Source organism: Ischnura elegans, chromosome X (genome assembly GCF_921293095.1).
Source record: "Ischnura elegans chromosome X, ioIscEleg1.1, whole genome shotgun sequence".
Classification (NCBI taxonomy): Eukaryota; Metazoa; Arthropoda; class Insecta; order Odonata; family Coenagrionidae; genus Ischnura; species Ischnura elegans.
In genome coordinates this window covers 8,243,392-8,254,651 of record NC_060259.1, presented here as the reverse complement: position 1 = coordinate 8,254,651, position 11,260 = coordinate 8,243,392, and the positions used below count along the sequence as shown (strand labels likewise).

At 39.0% G+C, this 11,260-nt stretch overlaps 1 protein-coding gene across 6 annotated transcripts in view; it reads left to right on the top strand.

The window, feature by feature from the left end:
- Positions 1-3,415: 3,415 nt before the first annotated feature.
- LOC124171334 (latrophilin Cirl-like) overlaps positions 3,416-11,260 on the top strand; it is a 262,984-nt gene continuing 255,139 nt past the window's right edge. For 2 of the 6 annotated variants that reach the window (XM_046550490.1, XM_046550485.1), the window contains exon 1: positions 3,416-4,290. The gene's annotated coding sequence lies outside the window, so the exon portion shown is untranslated. Of the gene's footprint in view, positions 4,291-4,643; positions 4,694-11,260 lie in introns of those variants that run through there. The other 4 variants (XM_046550487.1, XM_046550488.1, XM_046550489.1 and 1 more) reach the window with 3 other exon arrangements.

Sequence of the window (11,260 nt, the reverse complement as noted above, 5' to 3'; positions counted from 1 at the left end):
GGCAAATCAGTCAGCATTTGAATGATCTTGTCAGGCGTTAACTCTCATCGACGAACATTACTGGAGTGGTTGCTGTTTCAATTCAATATTATGGTAGTTAACAATAGCTCTGGCTGCTATTCATAAAATTTCCTCGGAAGAGGACCCTTGCCGGGTTGGGAAAGAAAGGTGCACGTTTGTAGCCAGTCAATGCCACATTTCCATCATTGAATAAACACTGAGTGTGCTGGTATAGAATGACGGCATTTACTGATACATTGGATAAATAAAAAGTAATGTTCAAAGAATCCTTATGAGAATGAGCGTAAACCTAAATTTTATCCACAACAATGACAATGATGATCAAAGGGTAGTCAGCATTGCTATGAATAACTTTGTATTAGACGGAAAAGTGTCATTTTTGGGACTGCTTAGTGTTAGCGTGTACTTGTGGCTAGGTTGTTTTGATTGCTCTTACTTACTCAAGACAGATAAACATGAATTCTGCCGCAGTTACATTGGACACGGGAAAATTATAATAGGTAAAATTTGCATTGTAGGTTCTAGAACAAGGAAAATAAATGTCTTAAGGATTCCGCCGAATAATCAAAAAACGTATGCAATTAGCGATGACATGTGCAGGGCCGAAATATATAGCGGTCGTTTTGACCGCGGCGGTTTAAGGAGGAATGAGAAAAATTTCTTGAACCCAGGGTCGCTGGTGAAAGAAAATTTTCTGGTAGTTTCCTTTCGTAAAGTTGCAAAAAGTTGTAAATGACATACTTCTATTCATGTTTATACTTAATCGGCAACTGTTGAAAGTGTCGACAGTGGTCAAAATGACTGCTGTGGCGGTTCTAGCGTTAAGACTTGCAAGTAGCGTTGCTTATTACCTTGTCATCGCCTGATTGAGTTGAGCTATTCTCAGTTAATTTTAAAACATTTGTCAGGTGATTTTCAGTCCTTAACTTTCTTTCATATTTCATATTGTCTTTAGAGCCGAACTAGAGAGGCGCTCACCCACACCGTGATGTGTGAACAACACTCGGGTTCGGATCAAGGCCTCCGTTTTTGTAAGGGATTCAATAATTTCCGTGGCGCCTTGGTGGTATGCAGTACATCTAAGTAAGCAATGGTGCGTGTGAGGTTGATATGCTTAGACAAGTGGATTTAGACATTCATCGATTATTTTTTTAACGTTGATAGTGATGCTGTTGAGTTAGACCTACGTTGGAGAGCCACCACAAAGGTCAATGCCGTAGCCAGGGGGGGTTCAGAAATGAAAAAAAATGGATACTTTATGCTCGCTTGGTGCTCACACGACGATGTTATATAGCGGTGCAGAGATATCTTGTAGTCCAATGCGACTTAAGTCAATAATTATCTAAGCAAAATTGTAGGTGCAGTGTGTGTAGTTGTAGTGCAGTGTGTAAAATAATAGTGCTGTGAATTATTAGAGAGGTGAGTGACTTATGAGCCTTCTGAGGGATTGCAGAATTGACATCGACAGGAGTTAATTAATTTGTTCGCTGCAAAGAAAGCTAGAAGGCTACATTCAATTTTATAATAATATTTTTATATTTTCCTTTAAGAGTTTATAAGGAATATGTATATTTAACCGTATACACTATTTTATTTATCCTATAAAAATAATTGTATGTTTGTCTACTATTCCATAAACCCCCCCGAAAATATTTTCTTGCTACGGCCTTGACAAAGGTTACCATATTTTCAAAATTTCAAGAAATTACGAGGGGTGACCGCTCCCCTCCTTAATCCGCCACTGACATTACTGATCAGAGGACAGAGTGTTTCTAGGGGTGTGTGGCTAAGCGAACGAGTTGACTTCTGGACTGAAGGCCCTTTTCGGCGTCACAAACGATAGAACATCCGTGACGAATTTTTTCATGGGTATTTGACTTATTGGTTTCATTGCTGATAAGTTTTGCTTTGTTTTAAATTTGATGGTTACGTTCATAATGGTCAATGGCCACCCATGCTTAATGAGGAGGGTGGGTAATGGGAGTAATAATTAACTTCGAGTTGAATGTGAGCGATGGATGTCAATATCATCTTTTTACAATAATAAAACAATTGCAAATGCGTTTCCACCAAAAGCCCTTATGCTCACTGAGTGAGGATGGGTTAGCCCCGGACTCTCACGGTTGGGGAACCGCAAAATCTTTCGCATCTGTTTGTGAGGGAAGGGACGCGAGAACGACGAGCCTCCCAAACGTCCGAGAGCGCCCCAGAATCCGCGTCAACGGCGGAACAATTTTAGTACCCATCAAAATCGTTTTCATAAGTTGACCCTGTGCTCATTGGCCTTTTACGTAGGTTTTTTAAATGTAAGTTTGGGTGTTCATCCAGGTCTCACTACATGATCCTTTAGAACCAATTGGTAATCTGCCCATCCCAAGGCCTCGTTCTTCTGCTAAAATGTATGTCGGGGCATAACCACGGCTTCACTGAAATTATTTCTCGCAATATTCCTTAATTTTTAAAATTTCGTAATTATTCTCACTCAACCATGAGTATTCTTCTTACATGTATTCTTTACATTTCCTTTACTTACATTTGCCACCCAAGAAAATAGTTTGACATCACCCAATTGGGTGACCGCGGTCCATCGGTTGAAGTGATTCTGAAGGGAAGGAAACACGCTCCACAACATTAAAATTGATGTAGAAAATTAAATTAGCCAGAAAAAAAAATTCAAAGTGTAGGCGTTTTCGAAGTCAATGTGGGAAAGTAAAAATCTCGGTAATAACTGCTAACCTGCGCACGGTATTTCTAGCGCACTCTCGATTCCAAAGCGCGGTTAATGTGGTGATATGTTCTACCTCGTTGTTAAGGTACTTCATTAAATAATAAATTAATTTGTAGCTTTTTATATTTTTTTTCATGCGGTGGCTGTATGAGGGATATATTGTTTATCAGAGGCCCTTGTAGGGTTATGTACGTTCTTTTACATGATGCAGGTGTGATACAAGAAAATCAATTCTTAAATCTATACTTGCCTGTTCACATTTCGTCAATAATTATTTCTTGTTCATTCGTGCAGACAAACACTGAAGCGTTAACTATGCGTGCCGTATTACTACGTTCAAGCGTTCACATGAAAATAAGTGCAAGCATAACGCAAACTTCAACCAAATCAATGCTATCGAATTCCGGCCAATGAAAATTTTGGTAGTGTTTACAAAGCTTTATATACAAAAAATAGTTGTTGTAGAAGTGAAACTCCAGCTAAGAATCTACAGGTTTAGATGCGTTATTTCGGACCAGACAGTGCGATTGCGCTTTTCACCCTCTCAGACGTACCTAAACCCCCAACGTCATCAGTGTCGATCGACTTGGCAATCGCGCTCCGTTGCACTTCCCACTGGGGTCGGTAACGGCTGCGCTGAGGGCCTCTAGCGGCAGGCACGACAGGCGAAGCAGACGCGAGGTAGTTCGACCTGTGTTCATTAAAATACCTACTGGGATGGCACGGCTGTTCGCCTCGCTCGGTTCTTCGATATCTTCTACGGATTGTGTGTGTGCCCTGCACTCTCTAGTTATTTACACTATGCGGAAGTTCTGATGTAAGATATTGCTATGTATTTCGTCCACGTAGTGTCTCGATTTTTGTTTAGGAGAGGTGCGCTATTGATGTGAAACTTGCCAACGGTCGGCCCCTCCAGCCATCTTAAGTGTGCTTAAGGGAATCGGAACGCTGGCTCACCGTTGTTCTTCGGTTACGTCAATAAGTGAATTCTGCAGTGTTATGATTCTGTTTGTGATATGCCTCGCTCGGGAACCCAATGAAGATCTGAGGAAGGGTTCACAAAGATGTATGCGACATTGCGGGTATCTTGCTGGTACAAATCAGTGATTATTTTGTAACGAAGGCGAGCCTCGAGATGTGGAGTGGGATGTGAGGAAAGTAGTGCCGATGCCATAGGCTCCGCCAGGAAACGAGTCTGGGTGAGCCGCTTGCTACGGCCATGTTGTGGTGTGAGTGAGGAGAGGACCTTTAGTAAACTGTTCAAATATTTAATGAATTTACATTATACTCTCGCGCCATCAAACCTAAAGCCTTTGCATTCTTGCGACGCTCTGCGCCTCGGGTCCTTTTTACTTGCAGAGTTCGGTGCAATGAACTTAATAATCTATTGAGGATGAAATTTCCCGATTTCATTGACTTTTGACTGAGTTGTGTGTGGTTATTACTCCCCGTGATGTGCACCTCAAGAAGTTGTGTTTTTCCTGATATGTGCTCCAAGGAGATGTTACATTTTTTAGTGCCTCATTGCTTGTCCAAAAGTGGTAAGTGTAATTTCGTTTTGCTCATCGTGATGGACCATATGACGGACTGTTTTGACCATCTTCCGAGGGTTTCTGACGCTATTTTCAAGTAGTTGGTTGTACGTGAATCAATTTTTTTCTGCATTTGATTACTTCTAAACTCATTTGGGCTTTCATTTAATGTAGCATTAGATGACATGCCATGACATAGTGATTATTGAAATTGTGGTAGCGCGTTGAAATCAATTTTTGTTATCCAGTGTAGTGCCCGATTAATGTCCTGTCTTTTTCATTTCGAAGTCGATCTCTGAAAAGGCATCTATGGCACTGTTGTCAAATTTGATCACATGGAATTGTTTACGTCAAGACGATAGTCATACATCTTCATCACGGTCGCCATTGAAATGCATGGAATGCTGCATGGGTAAACATATTTAAGAATTCATACATTTTAGGCATGGCTAATAATATTTTTTGTTAGATTGTCCTTTTTGAGACTTGTAAGGAGAATGCGACTCAACTGTGTGGGCGTTTTAAAACCTTTTTTTAAATCCTATTTTGACTATGTTTTCTTTGTGTTACCTAAGAATGAGTCTACTGTAAACACATTGCAAGTATACCACGTACGTATTTACTGTGGGAACGTGGTTAATGATGAAAGCCAAACACTTTGATTTTGTTGGCTTATCTGTACTTGTCAAGAATTGTTTAATCCTCTGTTTGCATGCCTTCCCCCATTTTGTGTTTGCTAGTGTTTTTTCCATGGGTGTCTAGAGTTAGCAATTATTTTTAATAGCCAATAAGTCTTCGTTCCTGGCGATAACTTTAATATCTAATACAAGGTGTGTTGTCTCGAATCCCCTATTAATGTTACGGTGGACCGCCTAAGGATACATTCTTCTACTGCGTCACTGTGTGACGAGTGCTTGTATTTTAACATTGATCATACTCAGCAATTCAAATCATAGACGATTCAAATCCTCGTGCTGAACTATTTTTATGTGGTTTGTGGCCTAAAAATGAGTTATTTTGGCGATAAACATCTCTATATTGTGTAGGGTTTCTTATTTTGGTGAGAATATTAATCATGGAACCCATTCCACACACAAATCCGTGCGGCGGAAACGTAGTTCTGATAACACACTGCGTCATCCTTCGTTTAGACTTTTATTCTCAAGCCCCATTTTACAGCATGTGTCTCATATATGTGCTCGTAAATACTTGTGTAGAAGTTAAATTACTAAGTACTGTATTACTTGCTACGACAAAAATTGCTCTGGTCATGCCTGTATTCGCATTATCATCTGAAAAATATTTTCTGTTGGCTTCGATGCGACTACTTAGTTAGTTACTACGTAGTGAGTTACCAGTTACCTCAAAAACTAATGATGGTGGTCGTAGTCGCGTCAATGAGGGTGCCAGATGAATGGACGTGTTACATCTGCTTTTAGTTAGTCAATAGTTTTGTGTGATTGTTCTGTTTGTTGTCTACGTATTTTATTGTTGGAAAAGTTAGAACTGAAGAAACAAGATGGGATTAAATATGCGCTCATGCTGAATTTGCAGTAGGTTTCACTACTGCCTGACCGTAATTTTTTTCATTAGCTTACGATTGACATGCGATATTTGCTATGTAAGAGTTTGTTCTACGTGACTTGCGAGTTACGGTGATTTTTCTGTCACAAGGAATGTCATCCCGTATCCTTTAACTTTCATCGGGTATATCATGTAAAAGACGGCTCTTAGCTTAGTATGTAGACATCAGGATGCATTCTTTTCAACAGTTGAATAGTGGAAGGTGACTGTAGGTGCCCATACGCAATTGAAGCGGGGTTATTTTTTTGCGGGACTATCCTAACGAGATAAGGTCATGTCATAATAAATATTAAGTTTTTTTATACTTATTATCTTGCCCTTCGTCACTGTCGTATTAAGGTTCTCTGAAAGTTGCGCACATACAGTGTTAGCCAATGAGGAGCTTGTAGAGTTAAGCGGCCAGCGACTGAGACTGATATCGATCCATAATTTTGATGGTATTCTCAGAGCTACTCCTGAGCGTTCGAAGCTTTTGTTATAGGCTTTGAATGCATTCATTGTGTTGGCCCTCGGTGTCACTGGGTCTTAAAAATTTCATCGAATAAGCTTAGTATTCCTTCGCTACGAATGTAACTCGTTTGTTTTTTTTCAATGGATGTGTGCGTGGTGGTGAATAAATTGCGATTGAAGGAGGTATTCTTCGGTACATGCGAAACGCGATCTTCGAGTGAATTTGTGGCCTTAGAATCTATCCTTTTAGTGATATCTATTAGCTATTTATACTATAGTATTCAGGAAAATGCGGAGTAATTTCATATTCCTTCTCCAAGTTTGGTTGAGATCTTTAACAGAAGCCGTCTTAAATAAGTGGCTTCCCTAGACCAATTTGCGTTAGCTTTATTTATCTATATTATTTATATCTCGTCTTGAGTTATTTCTATAGCTTCGGTTATAATAATTTCTTAATATAAATGAGATAATTGGTAATGGAGCCTTCCAGTGAGATAATTGTGGAGGGAATGCATGTTATAGCTATCAGGGAGAGGAGGGAAAGCATCTAGTGATGGCGAATGACCACATTATTCTTCATCTCCATTTTATCTTCGTCATAACGAATGCGCAAGGATGATGATTTTTTCAGCTCAAGGAAATTCCCTTCGTAGTCGTGAGGCATGTCTTGTTGTTAGTTCACCATTGTGTGGAGGCCACGTTGTGCTTGAAGGGTGTTTGGGTAATTTTGGCCGGTTGGCTGCGGCACCCAAGAAGAGGTACCCGATTCAAAATGGCGCCACCGCGGGTCTCATGCCCTGCAGCGAGTTGCCGCGCTCTTCGCCCTGGCTTCTTTACGGGAAGGGGTTTTAAAGTGCTCCACTGATGAACATAGACTGAGCGGTAGCGTTTTAGATTCCGACGGAAATGAATACCCTAGCATGTTTGTGTGTCTGCGGAGACGATTGATATATTTGCTCCGCAATGTTTGATAATTCATTGAGGATCGAAAATGTAATTATTTTAGTTCGTAATTTAAACTCTCCTGCGTAATGCGTTTGATTTCATCCGAATATTTGCATGCGCATCATATACTTCGTGCTGAGAAGAAATTGAGAAGTTTTTGGAACAGTATATCTTACCGAAATCACGTTCTGTAAATAGCTATATATATTACTGATTAGCATTCCGGAGAAGTATGCGTTGTCTGAACAGCAGTGAATCGTCATTCTTGGATACATAGACCATCGTAGATACCTAAGCTGCACTGCTATGTAAATTTTGATGCCCTTCAGTTTCTGAGGTAACATGGCAAACTTTTTTTTTACGATTAATGACTAGCGTCCGGGTTACTTTAGCCAAAATTGAGTAATACAACGATGCGGATTTTACACTCAAACTGCTGATGAAACACGCTGCTAGGTATGTCTCACAACCTTTCAGGCTCTAGGTGAGAGGCCATATCGATTTTCAGCGAAAATATTTCTCCATGTTAGGAATTAATTACCATCTGTATGTGTATTTTCCTACGATATATTCTATTCGATTATCTTGTTCTCATACGTGTGGCTATACTTTTGCCGGTTGTGCATATGCTTCACAAATTTCATTTTGAATAAGCTACAGGGTACGTAATTTTAAAAGTGTTTGGTCAACTATAAGGCGTATGATAATGGTAGGGGTCCTTGAATGCATTCCCGATAAGCGTCCTGGATAATCTATTCATATTTCGTACTGATTAATGCTGTTGAAACTCATATGCTGTTGAAAATGGTGTAGTGTAGACTCAAACAGAGACTATTTATCGGCCTGCTGCAGTCTTCGCACCACATGGCTGTGATTACCGACTGGCTATGAATATGTGTTCAAAATTACAATTTATTCACTTTTTCAGTGAAGATGATGTGAAAAATAATGGCAGACGCGCTCTAAGAAGAAATTTACTCGATCTCAACTTTTATAAAGTATTTACCTGGTATCTCTTTGTAACCATTAAACATCTATCTCAATGTCATAGTCGCATATTTGACCTTTCTTCATTCCTATTTTTTCGAAAAACAGTTAAAGTTCGACAACCAAACTGTGTTAAACTATTTTGTTTGATGATAAAGTCCATATCATGTACTGTTGAATTAATTTCATTCCCATTGTTTTTTTTTGAAAGAACACAAACATTGATTAAACAATACTCGATACATCGACCTTGGTACTTAGAGTTGAATGGCGAAAATAAATAAAAAAATTTTTTTTATTCTTTTAGTTATCTGTTCCAAAATGGGAGGGATAAGGAACTAGGCAAGGGCCGGCGATAACTTAGTTCCTAACTTTTAATTTCGCTCCATGATTATTACGTGCCGATATGGACTCTACCCTGGAATATGCTCTGTCTGAGGACTGTTCCGAGAAATCCGGTGTCACAGTGAGTGACTTAAATCCTTGAAATGACGTGGTCGTCTGGTCGAGGTAGGTTAGTTCTTATCAGTGAATGTGGAAACTTTCCGCAAAACACATTATATTTAGACGTAGATTCCAGCGTTGTACATCATCATATCATGCCCTTAGATCGAAACATGAGTCAGCATCAGCGTTTCTTTTCGGATAATTGTCAATTATTAGAATTTTTCATTATCAAGGAAAGTACTTCCTATTTCTGACCAGTCCTCTTTAGCATAATGTGTCAGCATGACATACGGTTCATATAATATCCTTTCTTGTAATGGTCTCTCTTAATAAAAAAATGAGCTCCGAAGTTGTTACATCGTTATTACTGTTTCATTTCAAGCTAGATAAACTCAGGGAATCAATATGCCACACGAAGGGCGTATCCGAGGGAAGGATGCATTTCGCCAGTACACATGAAAATTTTCGAAGTGGCCAATAATTTTACCTTTCGAGCCTTATCCATTCATGAGTAACCAAATTATATCCCCGGTAGTGACCCTCATTTAAGGAAAACATCAAAATGCAGCCCAATGCATGCAAAGTTGATCACAATGAGGACCTAAACTTTTTTGTGTGGCACCTAATATTGTGTGTTATGTTGTCCATGATCCATTTAAGTCTTATCCTCAAAATTGTCTGGATCCACCTCTCCCCATGCACGACTATATAGCCAAATTTACTGCGGATTGAGGAATACAGATGTCATAACTTTGTTCAATACATTTATTATCACTAAATCTAACCTATTGTCGCCGAATCTATCGGTGCGCTTCTGAGATTTATCTCGGATTCCTTGGTAGCTGCGGGCTTCTGAAGGTGCAACTATGTTATTCCGACTTAAAGTTTTCTCTAATCATTAATCGTAGGTTTGTTTTAGGTTCTTGAGTGTGTATTCTTTGTCAGTTATTTTCGTTACATTCCCTTATAGGTGTGATATGTATAATGGATTTTCACTGATTTTTATGGTACGAGATGACTCCTCCATTCTATGTTTAAAATGGCATTATGGTAACATTAGGTTTATTTTGTCTTGAATATCATTGGAATTCGAGTGTGAAGCACTTCCACTGGCACTTTATGGTAGTCCTCGCTTCGGCATCGAGGAGGCGAGAGCCGTTTAGCTTTAGCTCCAAATATGCCTCTCTTTGACGTCACCAGTAATAAAGGTGAGGACATGTTAGTTCCCGAACGTTTGTCTAATGGTTGGAAAGTAAAGTAATTCGTACGAGCTCTGAACTTACTATTCACGGTTGTAGCCTATTTATTTAATATAAAGCATTAGGTTTCGTATTTTGTCGAATGAACATGTAATGATTGCTAGAAAATCAGTTGAGTATTGAAAGATCGCCTTAGAGAAATTTCATAAGTGTCCCATGGGAGTACACGACCTCTCGATTATACCCTAAAAGTATTAAAAATTATATTGTATTCCATGAATGGATTTCATGTTCGGGGTAGATCAACTATCCGCGATACAGATTATAATATGTTAATGGACAAATTACCAGAATCCACCTTCATTAGGTGAGGTTTTATTGTTACTCATAATGCAAGAGATTACTTAAGTACGAGTTGGATGCATGCCTAACTCTTATTAATTGATATTCGCTGTAGATGTTGAAACTATGATATATTTTTCTACATTTGTTCGAAATTTAATATTTCCAACGTGAACCTAAGGTTTTAATCTAAGGAAAATTTAATTCCTGTGCTCAAAATTCTGTTTGTCGGAAAGACTTGTTCTTAATATACTACACCATGGAAGCTCTTACTCCGGCAATAGCTGTGATTGTTATGGAATACTCGATCAAGATATGCTCGGCTCCATTACTTACATTGGGAGTAGTTTTCTTGGATTCTTCATTTTTAGAACCCGTTGGGAGTGTAAATGTTTTTAATGTAAGCATAAGACTTTCTAACACGGTAAAATGAATCGGTGGAAAATCTTCATACTGACCCTGAAATGAAGGAAAAATTGCTCTTTTCAATGTTACTGTCGCTTCTTTTGATAATTGGAGTTCTTAACTCCTTCCTTGTTCGCTTATTGTAAGTAATGCCTTCTCATTACGATTTCGAATAGATTGAACCAAGCGATCCAGTTAAAAATAGTGAATTTTGCTCTACGATTGTTTCTATTCACGGATCGTAATTGGGTGCCGTGAGCTTGTGATGTAGGATATTGTATATCGCCAAATCCTGGTTAATCCGATCTTATAGAAAATTATCTGCCGTGTACATAACTTTCCTCCTGTATAATTTCGGTGTAATTTGTTTGCATGAAGTTTCCAGTGGAACTTTCGAGTTCATCTATATAATTATATGAAGTTGTTACCCAGACTGCCTCGACCGTGTTCCCTTCGCTACGATATGTTTTTAGGACATCTTTCGGGAATCTTCAGAATATTATGGAAGCATATGCGTTCATATGCAAGGTAGAGGATCGCTTCTTACACGTACAAAGTTTTTATCAGGGGTACATATCATTCCAAGTTGTAAAGAATTGTGTGAAGCAAGTGCCTTTGTG